General features: G+C 40.5%; 1 protein-coding gene across 14 annotated transcripts in view; it reads right to left on the bottom strand.

Moving 5' to 3' along the window:
- LOC134538334 (ribosome-binding protein 1-like) overlaps nt 1–15,752 on the bottom strand; it is a 118,118-nt gene that overhangs the window by 64,557 nt on the left and 37,809 nt on the right. The gene's annotated exons all lie outside the window — the stretch shown is intronic.

The following is a 15,752-nucleotide window of genomic DNA, read 5'->3' as shown; positions in this document are numbered from 1 at the left end:
CGGTTTTTAAACTGTAATTTTAGAAGAGTTAAAATGGCTAATATGTGTGTTTTTAGAGTAATTTTTAGTCATAAAACAACCAGTAAAGATTTTCGGAAGTACTTAAGACTTGCATTAAACCTTTATCCTCATTTTCCACCATATAATGTTACGGTCACTGCTCAATTTTCATAATTGTCATTTGCATGACGAGAAGACTGCGCTACAGTTCAGAGGCGACACCGTAATAGAAGCACCAGTGAGCGTCACACTCATCACCCCGCCCCACTAACACAGATACACCCCTGGACTAAGTGTGGCCCTTAAGAACACCTTTACTTTGTCGCTTCCACCACTATCACAAAATACCACAAGAAAATAACAATGTAATATCGTAGGTGCACAAATATATATTTTTTATTAGTCCAATTCTTACCGGTAAACCCATATTGTCTATAATTATTTCTGGAACACATATCTAACCCAAGCATACTGTCTATCTAAAATTTATAGCCGTAACATTTCATTTGATCACTAATTACATTTACTTATAAGTTCACAGTAAAGAAATATAACACATCCTTTATTTTGAAGATGAGATGAAAGTTATTAAAGATTAATTCAAAACATTTATTATATAAAATGTCAAAGTCCATAAAGTTTGCTCATGTAAGAAATAGCTTGAAATGAGAGACTTAAGAAAAACAACAAAATGTAAATGCAAAAGAAACATGTTATTAACATTTGATATGTTGAAGACAACATTGTAACAGCATCTGTGTTAGTTTGCAGCAAAACAGATAGTTATGATAAACAATTCAAGTATATTCCCTGCACAACAAAGTCAAAAATGTTCGCTCGGTTCGATTACCAAGAGTTGACATCACCGTTACGGCGGATAACCGCAGTAAGACGTTTAGGCATTAACAACACTATATGGCTCAATGTGTATGTAGGAATCTTTCCCCATTCCTGCCACATATAGTCCTATAATTGTTGTATATTGCGGGGCCATCTTCCTCTTAAGAATTCTCCAAATATTCTCTACAAGAGATAGATCTGGACTTGCTGCTGGCCACTCTAAAGCAGGGACATGTTTTGTATGTAGACATGTTTGTGTTATTTTTGCCGTATGTGGCTGTGCGTTATCTTTTTAGAAAATATACCAGTTTTATGCCAAACAATTGCAGCCCTGATGGGCGTGGATTCGTGTCAAGAATGCATATATAGTCTGGAGCCTTTATTGTACCCGTACAAAAATGTAAATTGCCAACCCCATTCGCTGGCTTAAAACCCCACACCATCACAGAGCTTGGTTTAAGAACCACGCGCTTATAACAGGATGGATTGTTGGCTTCATCCATCTTACTAATAACCTTTCGACATTATTTCCATATGAAACCTTAAATGGAGTCACCTGTCCACAGTACCTTGTTCCACTGACGTAAGTCCTGCTGTGGTGAGAATTGGCCCACGCACCACGCCAAAGTTTATCTGATGAAGTGAGAAATAGGTTATGTCCTTCTTTGTAGAATGCGTAGCCATACCTTTTGATATACTGACGTGTAGATGCTTCTGAAATATTATTTCAAAACTTTTGTCTTGCCCATGTGATTATGTCTGTGACTGCCAAGTGCCTATTGTTACGAATATGCTGACGAAATAAGCGTACTTCACAATCCGTCAATGTTTGCTTCTGACCGGGAGCCTTTCCCGGATAGCTATTTCCAGTTGTGGTGAAACGTTTTATAATACTACACACTGCAGACTGTGTCAAGTGGAACGTTCAACAAATTTGTCGCTGCGAAAATACCATTTCAGTGATGTTATAATTCAATTGCATACCGCAAGAAACGTAGTTCATCCCTTTGCCATGCTTCCACTTAGCACTAATGATCCCGAATTGCTCGCTCTTATATGCTGTTTGCTTTCTCTGACATCACTGCCTCAGAAGTGTGCGTGAAACAGCTTGAATATTCTCGTTCTGTCTACTGAACAAACTTTATTGCGAACCGTTGGGATTCAGAATATACCTTGTAGACAAACTTTCCATTCTTTCTTTCTTTTTTCAGTTGTAACACTTGTACATTTTCTAAAACTACATAGAACTATGCATTTTAAAATGTTTCGATGACACCATATTTTTTTTTTAATTACAGAAACCTTAGTGATCAAAATTCATTGACGTTGACATTGTATAAAATCTAATCCTGTGGCCCGAAATTCGCCAACTTTAATACGCAAGCGCACCACATTTTTGTTGCCAAATTGGAAACAAAAGAATAAAATAAACACTTTTATCCATTACTTGCATGCTATCAGAATGTATTAAGGAGTTTTTAATGTTAATTAGTGAAAATTAGGAATTTTAAAAGCCCATATAATTATTAAAACAAGTTTCAACAAACCTATATTACATGTAGAACAGATTATAAAATGTTTTCCTGAGCAATAAAGCTTACACTGTTATGTCGATTAGCACTAATGCCTAACACTGTAAGACTGGGAAAAAAACTTATTTGTTCAATCAAACTTTTAAAGAGTACATTTTTGATGTAATCAAGTGATATTTAACTGTGCTTCAAATTAATCAACAGTTTTTATTATACCTTAGGTTTAATAATATTCATAAAATTCAGATCTAGATTATTAACTCTAATTGCATTGTTCTACTTATCTCAAATGCATGAAATATTTCTTATTTGCGCCAGGCGACTTTTGTCAACTTAAGTGTTTTCCTACACCACGATTATGTCTACAGGCAAACTAGGTCTTTTTTTTTTCTGGCATTGTAAAATCAATCTCAATATGGCATATATTTTTATTCCATATTGGAACGTGTATTTACATACTTTTTTACTTTTGCCAGGAAACCATGATAGCTCAGCACTGACTGCTACACTGTCTGGGTAAAAATTTCATTTATTTTTTCTGCAGCAAATGAGTTAGCGACACACAAAATTATGGCTAATACACGCACAGGCTTTAGTGGGAATAAGGCCCCGCCATCATGCAATTTCAAATATTTTCATATCACTTGCAATAAAGATTCCACGCTATTTTTTTTTTTAGTTGACATGGCATAGGACTTAAGAGTTGGCTACTTGTTGAAGACAAAACACTTGTTAACTGGTGTGATTATCCTGATAGCTGTAGTCACCTGCGAGCAAATGGTAAGTTGTTTCGCCGCTGTGATTACAGACTAAAGCCTGTTTGTAAATATGTGGTCGTAATAAAGTACTGAAGAGCTGATTTATGCCAAAAGCATCGGGATGGATAATCATAGGCGTGCCTACAGGGGGGGCAAGGTGGGCCATGCCCCCCCCCCCCCCCTAATGTAATCACTCAGATCGGAATTTTCTCTAATGCGTTCATTAATATTCGTATATTCCTGGCACTGTGACACTCAAACTGTTTTTCAGTGTTGCAGCGTGCTAATTAACAATATTTTTAAACATTTTATCGTTCTGGAAATACAGCCGCCATAGTTTATTTAAAATACGAGGTCCCTTAAAATGGCCAAGCAAAAAAAAATTTAAGAGGTTTGTTAAAGTTCTGTTGTCTGAATTGCTGTGTATGCATTCACTAAATATAAGTTCATTTCGAGGTGGATCTGGACCAAGCTATTGGAAAATTCGAGGGGGGGAAATATGTAAGTACCCTTTAAACATTGTCTATGGAAAAAAAAAAAACATATTTTCAAGATTGCTAAAATTATACGGATATAAATATTAACTAGTAAACATATCTCGTTGATACTGCACAAAAATATAAACACGGCGATGAATGAATGTATTTAGGCTATTTAACATTCTAAATTCAGCTTCTGATTTAAAAATTTAGCAGGCGGCCCCCCCCCCCCCCCCCCCAAATGGAAATGTCTGGGCACGCCTATGTGGATAGTTCAAAAATAAGAAGTGTGGGGAAAATATGGAAAAATCCTAGATAAACGAGAGGCCCAGTCCCCCTCACGGCATAAAGAACGCATAGTCTGAAAATGACAGATGCTGTTGTGTAAGTAATGTGTGTGTGTTTGCCGTGTTTGCAAGACGGCTGGAGGGACTCGCTCCAGGGGCCGGCTGGAGCCGGCTGGAGTCGCCGACCTCGCGGCCGGCACGTGGTCTCCAGCCGCGCCGGGCGGTAATGTCACGGCCGACCTTACGCTCCCCCCCCCCCTCCTCCAGGAAGAGCTTGGCATTCACTGACCGCGAGTCACGCGCCCGGACAATCAGGCCGGCAGCCTTCTTTTCACAGACGAGAGAGCCAAACGTCCGATCGTGCATCTTCGGTTTTTTTTTGTTCATTGTAAAAAAATATATATATATATATATTAAGTTCTTATTTTAGTTTTATCTTAAGCACTGCACGTCCATCCCTGAGTTGGGTGTTTGCATATTTCGTAACGAAATGCCTAGTTTGTAAGTCATTTATCTTTTTTCTGTTTTAGTTTCTTAGTTTTTTAGGTGCTGACTGGCGGCGGAGTGAGTGGTCAGTGCAACCACTCACCACCAGGAGCGCTTGCGTCCCTGGTAACTAAATCCAGTACTGGAAAACTGGAAAAGCGGACCACGAGTCCAAGTGCCCAACCCCCGCATGGTAGATTCTTTTCTACTCTGTCCAACACTTCATCCAGACCATCCTCTGTCTCCTGTAAATTCCTACACGTAATGCATGCCAATTTGCATCCCGCATGAATGTGCCCAGGGTTTTCCCTGTGTCTATGCAGGTTTTACCTGGGCCCAACCTATCTCTAGTTATAGTCTAGATTTAAGAGTGAGGGGAGTTAGTCATGGCGCCAATCGCTGCCATGGCTGGCCAATCCCCTCCTAGCACATGATGCATGCGACCCTCTCCTTGCATGGCTAATCCCAGCATGACTAGGCGTATAGGCTTCGGCCTGAGACGCACCTAGGTCCCTCCCTAACCCGGACCCCTCCAAAATACACTTAGTTTTAGTTAGGTTAGGAAAAAAAAATGTAAATAAATATGGCGGTGTTGATGAAAGGATACTAATGGTCAATTAGGTTAGGTTAGCTACATTATAAATACTTTAAAACATTGTGGACGGTTGATTTGGTTAGGATAGCTACATTAAAGATAGGTACGGAAAAAAAAAACACATGAACTTCGGGGAACTTCGGGTTTTGGCTCTCTCGTCTGTGGAAAGAAGGCTGCCCACAATCAGGCAGCGTGCTAACAGCACTTCTTGGATTCCCTACGCAGCGGCTGACGCGCAGACGGCGATTCCTAGGAAGCGTCAGTCACCTCCGGTCCTAGCGCTGAAAGGATGTTTTTTTTTTGTTTTTTGTTTTACTGAATGTCACAAAATGTTGAACATCGAGAAATTCTACTGGAACCATGCGAAGGAAATGCTGAAACAAAGCTGATTTTGAAAATAAGGACCGTAGAAGCCTGTTTTTTCAAGTCTTGTCTAAAAAAAAAAAAAAAGGACAAGGTGAAGAGGCGTTTCGATTACATCCAAACACGATGGAAAGCAGCCTCTCGTAGAAGTGCAAGTGGTGGCGGTTTATCATGTCGCCCAACTGTGCGAATCGTGCCTTTATTTCGGCCGTTGTCGGAGTGCGGCTGCGTGTATGCTGCTCTCTAGCGGCTTGACAGCGCGGTTCTTGTTGCCGTGGCGACTGCCGCGTGCAGCTGACGCACCATGACGCTCCCTTGCAGCAGTGCTCTGCGTCAGACGCATGGGAATCCCACCCTAACACCATAGCTCTCAGTATACCCATTGAATATATATACTGTATAGAAGTCGCCAGCCCAGGTTAAAATTTCTAATACGGTTTTGAGGTAGTTGGTTAATTCACCGCCGCAATCGCCACCATCTCTAGGGCATCGACTTGTGGTGGTCCCTAGCGGACAAGAGTGTCGAACTCTTCAAACACCCCTTCCCCCCTCCGTTGAACGACCTTGAGCTGCAGTGAATGATGGATGAGGGGTGCGGGGAATTACAGCGGGCGACAGCGCTGCGCTCTAACGTGTAAATGACAACTAAGACGATACAGGGTGTTACGGCAGCGCACTGCAGCGGTGAAGTTCCCAAGCTGCTCATCTTACGCTTCTGAAAAACGTAGAGTAAATCCTATCCACTCGCGACTTCTACACAGTATATATATTCAAAGGTATACCGCATTCCGTAGGAGCAATATCGTGAGTGGAACGGAACCACGGTGCTGCAATCTGTGGCGGATGGCGCCAACCAAAGTTCACAAAGCCAAATTAATTTTAACAAGATGGGAGATATTTTAATAAAATTCTTTGTCGAAAATCAGGTCCAAACAAGGGGGTTTAGTAATTTTTCAAGTCTCTTTCGCTTTAATCGGAGCCGTTTCATTACGTAGTTTCACTCTGCAACTCGAATGATTCAGTAGTCGTCGTAGCTGCTCCGGCAACGAATTCTAGCGGCGGATGCGGGAACTAGGTTTGATTAGCGTCGAGAAATGCAGTTGCGTACATATTTATCACCCTCGGTATTATTTCAAAGAATTCTAAGTTAAGAGTTCGTGTCCGAGATTCATATTCTAAGAGTATATATGCAACATGAGAACACATGAATTTGATCGTTACCGAGGTTAAGACGTTACACATCTCTGGCGAGAACTGAAAGACTTGTTCGCATTTTTATTTCTGTTGTAAAGTAAAAGCCGGCAGAGTAAGTCGAGACGATGACGTCACCGACACGTAAAGAAAAGTAGCGTAACGCTTACAGCATTACGAATAGTACAACGATCAGAAGATAAGTGTGTGACGTTTACGTTTAACGCGCATGGGGGCCACAGAGGAGAAAAGGGGGGGGGGGGACGATATACCTAACCCTCCCCCCAAACCCGGAGTTATGAAAAAAAATTGTAATATATTAGTGAAGACACTGTGTTACTGTGCGAGAAGCCACTACTACGCCCATACGCAAGTGTTTTAGTGTCAACATAATGTAAGGTTTTTTTAATAGAAGTGTTCAAATTTAATATTTTTTTCCTTCCTATTTTTAATCTCTCCCCTTTCATCCTGCGGAAGAGCGCCATTTTTTTCGCACGTCGAGAAGATCGTAACTGAAATGAAAGGTTGGTTAGGTTAGATTAGGTGCGGTGCATAAATCGTGGAAATGTAACATTTGATTCCGACCAAGAGGAAGTCGCAGGGGCGACATGGACAGTGCATGGACGTGTTCCGTGTGGCTGATCGGTGGTGTGTGAATCTCGGGCGCCTGATCGGTGGTGTGTGAATCTCGGGCGCCCGCCGCGTAACCGGGGAGCGGCGCACGCGCAGACGCCGCGCCACAATCCACACGGCACAGCGCGAACGGCCGAGGCATGGTACTTGATCAGTATTCGTTACTATAACAATTAGCACTCGTTACTATCGTATCGTTACGTTACTCGTTACTTCTGATACCGCATAACATGCTATGTTATGTTACAGCAACGAATCGAGTCGTATTGCGTACGCGTACAGTATGACGTTGCGGCGTCGCAACATTCGTAATTTGTAGAAAACGTACTTAACATTACATACCAAACTGCGTAAGGTGCATTTTTTTCACTTTTCCGTATTTAGAACCAGACTTGTGTTTAAGTAATTCTACTAAATTTGTAAGGGATTTACTATTTTGACAATTTTAACCGTGAGCTTATGTTATATCACAATAACATCGCAATCCACTATGCGTCGATTGTAATGAAAAAGCAACAAATAGGTGTCGAAAATTATTTATTGACAGTAAAATTTAAACAACATTCTGACGATAAATCCCATAGTACGAAAAAATGCGAGCAACAAAATGCATTCGTGTGTAATGTTTCGTTACTCGGTACTGGATGGCGCACCCATTACTCGGTACCGAATACATACGGTTTGCTACAGCTCTATTGGTTAGTGCGCTGACCGCTGACCATCAAAACCACGGGTCTCCGCGTAAGCGCAGGACGACACACGTCTCACTGCGCGCGGAAACGTACCACGACCGAGAGTAGGACCACTGGCGGACACAGAGAGATTTTTCCCCCCTTTGGCAAAAGAAATTTTGAAAAATAAAAATAAAGTTAAATTTCAACATGTGTATTATAAAAAACTTACATTGCTATTGACACTATGGACCTACAGTAGTAGCACTAGACGACGCGGATTCTCACATAATAAAATACTGTCTTCATTGACATTTAGCCAGTTTTTTTTTTTTTCATAACTTCGGGAGAAGAGAGAGATTAGTACCCCTGAGTAGGGGCGTGCGAAAAGATTTCGAGACTATACGTGCGCTTCGGAATCGTCACGAGACGACGTGCAGTGACGAAGTTGAAGTCACTTCATACCTCGCCATCGCTATGTTGGAACACCCGAAAAAAAATTGGTCGAAAGTGTGTTTTCATCACGCCTGGTGAAGTATGAATTAGAATTTCTGTCAAAGATAGTATCTTCCATAAAACAACAGTCATTTAAAACTGCTTCCACGTAGCGAACACTACACTTCGCAAAATGTTTCCGGTGAACCGCAAAAAAACTGAGCAGACCACCAGGCGACAAGTTATCTATGTAGTAGTGCCAGGCATAGCCAATCCCCTGGTGACTATACTGTAGCATCGTGTGTGTTTCGTTCGCTCGAATTTCTTTCAGGCACAAGTCTACTGTGGGCACACCAATAACAGAAATTTTGTGCGAAAGCAAACGCGTCCCAAATGGCCTGGCAAAAAAAAAAAAAGGCAATAAGCTTCGGTTGCATGCGACCGTCAACTACAAGGGGAAAAAACGCTGGGCCTACTAATGAGATTGCTTGGTAATTATGTGACTAAAACAACTATAAAAAAGATACCCGCATGCGTTAGGTATTAAAGTTTATTTGTTGACCTAACAACGCGGTACTAAATATGGGAAAGTTCACAGCCTATGGACACACACACTATATATATACACATATATTATATACACACACATAGTGGAAAACTGTAATCACAAATTAAACTGCAATAAGGCATGCCTGCGCTAGCGATTGTTTCCTTGTGATTGGCGGCCGTCTGCGAGAGTAACCATTGCCTTATTTGGCCGGGCCATTCAGGACGCTTTTGCTTCTGCATTGTCTGGCTGTGATTGGTGTGCCGACAGTAGACATGTGCCTGAAATAAACCCAGCATAGGCGTGCCTACAGGGGGGGTCAGGTGGGCCATGGGCAATGTAATCACTCATATCGGCATTTTCTCTAATGCGTTCGTTAATATTCGTATATTCCTGGCACTGTGACACTCAAACTGCGTTTCAGTGTTGCAGCATGCTAATTAACTATATTTTTTAACATTTTATCGTTCTGGAAATACAGCCGCTGTAGTTTATTTCAAACATGAGGTCCCTTAAAATGGCCAAGCAAAAAAAAAATATTTTAAGAGGTTTGTTAAAGTTCTGTTGTCTGAATTGCTGTGTTTGCATTCACTAAAAAGAAGTTCATTTCAAGGTAGATCTGGACCAAGCTATTGGAAATTCGAGGGGGGGAAATGTGTAAGTACCCTTTAAACATTGTCCATGAAAAAAACAAACATATTTTCAAGATTGTTAAAACTATACGGATATAAATATTAACTAGTAAACATGTCTCGTTTATACTGCACAAAAATATAAACAAGTCAATGAGTGAGTGTATTTAGGCTATTTAACATTCTAAATTCAGCTTCTGATTTAAAAATTTAGCAGCCGCCCCCCCCCCCCTAATGGAAATGTCTGGGCACACCTATGAAACCCAGCCAACCACGGAACATACGCAACGCTACAAAGTTTTAACACAAATCTGGTTAGAAATATCGCGAAAAATACATGGTCCTATTTAAGGCCAATATTCGTTTGTGTAGAGAAAAGGGGGCGGCTTAAATACCCAGGCCACGTAACATGAACTTATTCCAAACATATTTGAGTCAAGAATTACCCTCTCGATAAAAAAAAACATATTATAACAATACTAATTCTGTAGATGTATTCTTGTCGTCGAAAAGACTAATAGCAAAAATAAAAAATAATCATTAACAAACGTGGCTACTGCACGGATCCACGTAAACGGGATAATTGGTGGGAGTCGACCTTGGGAACAACTGACAAGCTTGATACGTAAAATCCGTACGCGTCCAGGTACATTTTTTTTTTACGTGACACGTATCCGCGAACGCGCACCATGTCCGCTTCCGTGGTATTGTAGAACACGCTTTCAGAGACGGAAACGAGGAAACAAACCAAGGGCAGTAAAGGGCGAAACAAGATTGGACAATGGTGAGGAACACCGGCATCAGCCTGTAATGATTTCAGCATGGCAAGGGACGGGACTCGAACACGCATCCTCCGGACTGCGAAGACAGCACAACCCATTCTCGTAGACACACATACGACGTGCAGTGTTTCAGAAGAAACCACGCGATTTGAAAACTGTTTGAACCATCCGAGTGGTGTACATTTATGAACAGCATTTAGGAATACACCATGGAGCTAATATACAGTAATACATCTGGAGAGGACAAGGGAAGGCCAGCAGAGGATGCGAGGTGAAGCCGGGTATCGGCGTTTGTTCCCTGCTTCCTACGCTGGAAGAAAACAAAAACGAGCCAAACTTGCCTCACGCGGCCGAAAAATCCTACAAACTAAACTCGCAACAGCTCCGAAACTATCAAAACAATCAAACTGAAAATTTTACTGGAGTATCTGTAAACATTTTTCCCCACACCGCTTTAATATTTTTTTCGAAACATGAATTCTTTCATTTTTAAAAATAAAATACCTATTTACTGCCAAAAATTTTTGTGAATACGCAGAGTAAATTTCAACATCGAGGAAAAATTTTTGTTTGCAATTATAAGTGGGGGACACCAGCGTATGAAATAAGGAAGAAGCCTCAAATTTTATTTATATACCCCTCTTGACGCATTCAACCCCATACTTTTATTTTTACAGAGAGTTGAAGTGGGAATAATGTTTCAGTGGGTAACACTACCGACATATGTCTTCGGAACGCACTTCTTTTTGTTATTATACGTCTCAAAATTTATAATTTCATACACAACGTTTATGAAAACTAATTCTTACTTACCTCATTTAATCTATTACAAACCTCTTGTAATATATGTGTATTAGTAGAAGTTAGAAGTCTTTTCAATAACATGCTCATGTTCCAGTCTACTTACTCAACCAACGTAACATGCAAACCTTAGGTAAACACTGGTAGAGAATTGTTTGGAATAACTGTAATGCTATGCATATACTGACAATGTAAAAAACTTTCAATTTTATTAATTGTTTGCATAAGAATTAATAATTGTAAAAAATCATAGAATAGGCCTTTATAGACTGAAAACCTTTCATGTAGTTTCAAGTCACGTACATAAAAGTTTATAGATATATATATATATAATTACCAAATATTGTTCAATATATTTAACATTTTTATACATGTTACAACACACATATAATAACAAGCCTATATAGTATATAAAAAGACAGACGCCAAATTTTAGCATTTTGTATTTCTTTTCTCTGTGTGAATAAAATAACAGTTTTTAACGTAGTTGCTAATACTGTACTATATTTATAAAAAAAAAAATACGAAAACCCCTGACATCGTCACCATAACAATGATAAATTTTCAAAATAATTAAGGCACATCTTTTAATGCTACGAAGCACACTCTTAAGAGAAATGTTTTAAACTTATGTTGGGATGTAACTAATATCTTAAAAGCATTGTGAAACCGTTACTTTGAGGGAAACCTTAATATACCGAACACCATACCATCCTTTAATTGAGTTCGATTTTCGCTTCTTAAGACCCATTTGTCTTCAAAATGCACTGTACACAATGCATGGTTCGGAGACGCAGTCCAATTTTTCCGCTTTGTCGCTTTTTCCCAGAGCTGTCGTTGATCGTCACTTTTTGGAAATCTATGAAAAAAGTAAAGAATTGTACTTACAACTGAAACAACTTCTCTTTGTTAATAAGTTTTCTTAGGTTTGTCGAAAATTTCGAAGATTGGTTACTTCTGTTTAAAACATTTGCCACTTTTTTCTGATGCTTCAAAAGTTTTGGGAATTAATTTAGTTAACAAATGAAAAAAAAAAATCATTATTACCTATGAAAAGCAACGCCATCCGGCTTGGAATTCCATCGATTTGTACAGCCATATGCGCTACAGGAAATCACCATTGTAGCCGCACAACAGCGCCTCCACCTCAAGGACAAGTGGGCTGGGGCTGTGTTTGCAGTAGAAATACGCTCTCTTCCTCTTTCTTTTCATCCCTTCTTCGCAACCGGCTGGCTTCGCTCTCGCCCTACACATGTCCACTCCAGATCTTCTTACATGCTCCTTGGAATACACCGAGGGCAGGTGAGTAGTCATGTTTCCATATATATACAAATATACACATATATACATATATATAAAGCGTGTTTACAGGGTAATGTTTAGACATGAAACATCAGGTACAGATTTTTTAAAGTACTCATATGTTAATTTCTCCACCATATAGTGTTACGGTTACCGATCGAACCCCATAGTTTCCCTATGCACGAACATTGCGCTTAGGAGGCGATACCTTGCAAAAGGCACCAGCAAGCGTCACACCCATCGTACCACCTCACCAACACAAATAAATATCTGATAAGGCTTTAAAAAAAATATTAATCAGTCGGTGGACGCGTGCAAGGCCGCGGGATTTGTGAACGCATGCCGGCTATTCGATCAGTGAGCGTCGAACAATGGAAAAATACTATCTTATCTTTGTTCCAACATGAATTATCATCCCAATTGCTACCAAACAAAGATAACGAGACTTTTGAACCGCAGCCAGTCCAGCATTTCCCTAAGCGACTTCCAACATGTATGTACACGATGATTTTCTGTCCGCAGTATATGACCTCCGATTCAAAATTATAACGAACAAAACAGGAAGATAAAAGCGGCTAACAAAACCCATCTTCAAATATTTAAATCATTTCAGATGAATTCTAACACATTGTACGTGTAAAAATACGAAATCTTCAATTGAAGTTAAAGTTCGGCTAAACAACTTGTTAAAATGCTGAATATAAAAAATATCACGCATTAAAAAATATATATGTAAATCTTAACGAATCGACGGTGACGTGATAAATACTTACAGATTGAAATATGCCATACATATACGTTTATAGACGCTAAGTTTCCCATTTATTATGATTACTACGGAGCCGTTCATTTTGTAACATTGCTACAAACAAAAAGTGTTAGCTATGTATTGCCATAGTTTCTAAACACGTGTCAGAGAAAAATTAATCAGTGCGAGGATTTCTAGAATTTGTAGAGCATCTTGGCTAGTGAGGCGGGATGATAAGTTCGACGCTCGCTGGTGCCTTTTGCAAGGTATAGCCCGTAAGTGCAGGCTGTTGACTGGCGCGCAGTCTTCACGTCATGCATAGGCCAAGTGTGAAATCTAACCATACAATTTTATGGCGGAGAAAAGAAGCCAAAGGTGTAATGCAAATCCCTTGGGTGTTTTTAAGAATCTCTACCATGAGTTTCATGCTCAAATATTACTCCAAAACACGAGTTTTAACAATGTTCACTCTTTTATAAACACGGTTTAAAAACGAAATACTCACCCACCCTCAGTCTATTCTTAAATGATTTTCGTAAACAGTCACCACTCGGATATCTTGACCAGTTATCAAATCGCGTGTTTTAGAAGTGAAACTTCTTTGCTACAATTTTCGAGCGTTACGAAAATTCCGATCGCACGAGGGGAACATTAGGTATGTGGTGGGGAAACCAGGAGAGGAGGGGAATTGTTAGGTACGTGGTAGGGAAACCAGGAGAGGAGGGGAATTGTTAGGTACGTGGTAGGGAAACCGGGAGAGGAGGGGAATAGTTAGGTACGTGGTGGGGAAACCAGGAGAGGAGGGGTATAGTTAGGTACGTGGTGGGGAAACCAGGAGAGGAGGGGTATAGTTAGGTACGTGGTGGGGAAACCAGGAGAGGAGGGGAATAGTTAGGTACGTGGTGGGGAAACCGGGAGAGGAGGGGAATAGTTAGGTACGAGGTTGGGGAAACCGGGAGAGGAGGGGAATAGTTAGGTACATGGTAGGGAAACCAGGAGAGGAGGGGAATAGTTAGGTACGTGGTGGGGAAACCGGGAGAGGAGGGGAATAGTTAGGTACTTGTGGGAAAACCGGGAGAGGAGGGGAATAGTTAGGTATGTGGTGGGGAAACCAGGAGAGGGGAATAGTTAGGTATGTGGTGGGGAAACAAGGAGAGGAGGGAATAGTTAGGTACGTGGTGGGGAAACCGGGAGAGGAGGGGAATAGTTAGGTACGTGGTGGGGAAACCAGGAGATGAGGAGACGGCAGGTGTGCGGTAGAAATGAAGCAGCATACTTGCAAGCTCGCGCACTTGCACTCTCTCACACTTTCACACTTGCATACTCGTAAAATAGTATTATTTAGCGCTCGCATACCTGCATTGCTTTATCTGCCAAAGATTATGTTTCCTATTCCTAATAACACAGTAAGCAAGAAGTTTCACTTCTGTCGCACGTGGACTCTCGCACACATTCATTATTTTGTTTTTTGAAGTTCTGCACATCGTATGTGTAGGTAGGCGGGGCCCTCGACGTATTTTTTTTACGTATTTCTTCGTAGTATATTTAAATATGATAAATGAGTAGAATAAATAGTCCCAATTCGATTCCCGGGTGGTTCGAAGACATTTCCTGGACCGTGTGCTGTGTTGTCCCTTCACCGCTGATCCGCGGAAAGTGACATGCCATTGCATTTTATTATAGTAAGATAGATAGATTATTCTTACATGTTCGCATCCATGCAGTATATGAAAAATCAGCATGCATAGTCCTATACCTATAACTATACGTAGCTGCTGCCCACGACTTTTTCCGCATGGAATTTTGTATTATCTTGCACCATTTAGAAATTTGAACATTATGACATAACAGTTGATACAGTTGTCGTAGTTTTCTTATGTTCACAAATGATAATTTTTCTCACCTATATTTCAGTCTTTGTAATAAAATATGTTACTACCTAAATTTGGGGTAAATATGTTTCTACTTTCAAATGTAATGTCGGGAAGACACTTCATAAAATTTCTTTGTAAACTACATTTACTGTTTTTCCGTCTTGAGCTAGAATGTAAATATTGTCTCCATTATTGACCCGCGAGCAAGTCACATACATCTGGCCGTGGGAAAAACAATCAGACCTTAAGTCGACACCAACTACCTTAAGGCTCTGACCCTGAGACATATTTATTGTCATCGCGAAACAAACTGCTATTGGAAACTGTGTACGCTTGAACCCGAACGGGAAGTTATTCGGGATGATCGGTATGCGTGGTATGAAAACAGTTTCACCTGAGCCACATCCAGTAAGAATCTCAGCTTCGATTATATTTCGTTGTAGAGCATTTACTTTAAGTCGGGTTCCATTGAACAGTTTTGGGGGAGTAAAGTTCCTCAGAAGCATTATTGGAACACCGACTTTGAGAACAATTTTGTGAACAGGAAGACCACTTGCAGTGAGAGAACTCAAAAACTCAACTGGATAATTAGTGGCGTCGTCCTGATTAAGGACGCTGTTAAACGATGTGTAAACCACTTCTGCCCCATTCAATTCGTTTAAAAATTTTTCATTTATTGCAGCAGCTTGGTCATTTCTTGGAGTGAGTATGGCACGTTCACATAACCACGTATGTTCCTGATGATGTATGTATGACAGATCCCCGAATACCGAACGTATGAGTTCGTCTTCCGAAG

This window comes from Bacillus rossius, chromosome 13, assembly GCF_032445375.1.
Source record: "Bacillus rossius redtenbacheri isolate Brsri chromosome 13, Brsri_v3, whole genome shotgun sequence".
NCBI lineage: Eukaryota > Metazoa > Arthropoda > Insecta > Phasmatodea > Bacillidae > Bacillus > Bacillus rossius.
Note: the sequence above shows the minus strand (reverse complement) of the source record. Positions and strands in the feature narration are given on the sequence as shown.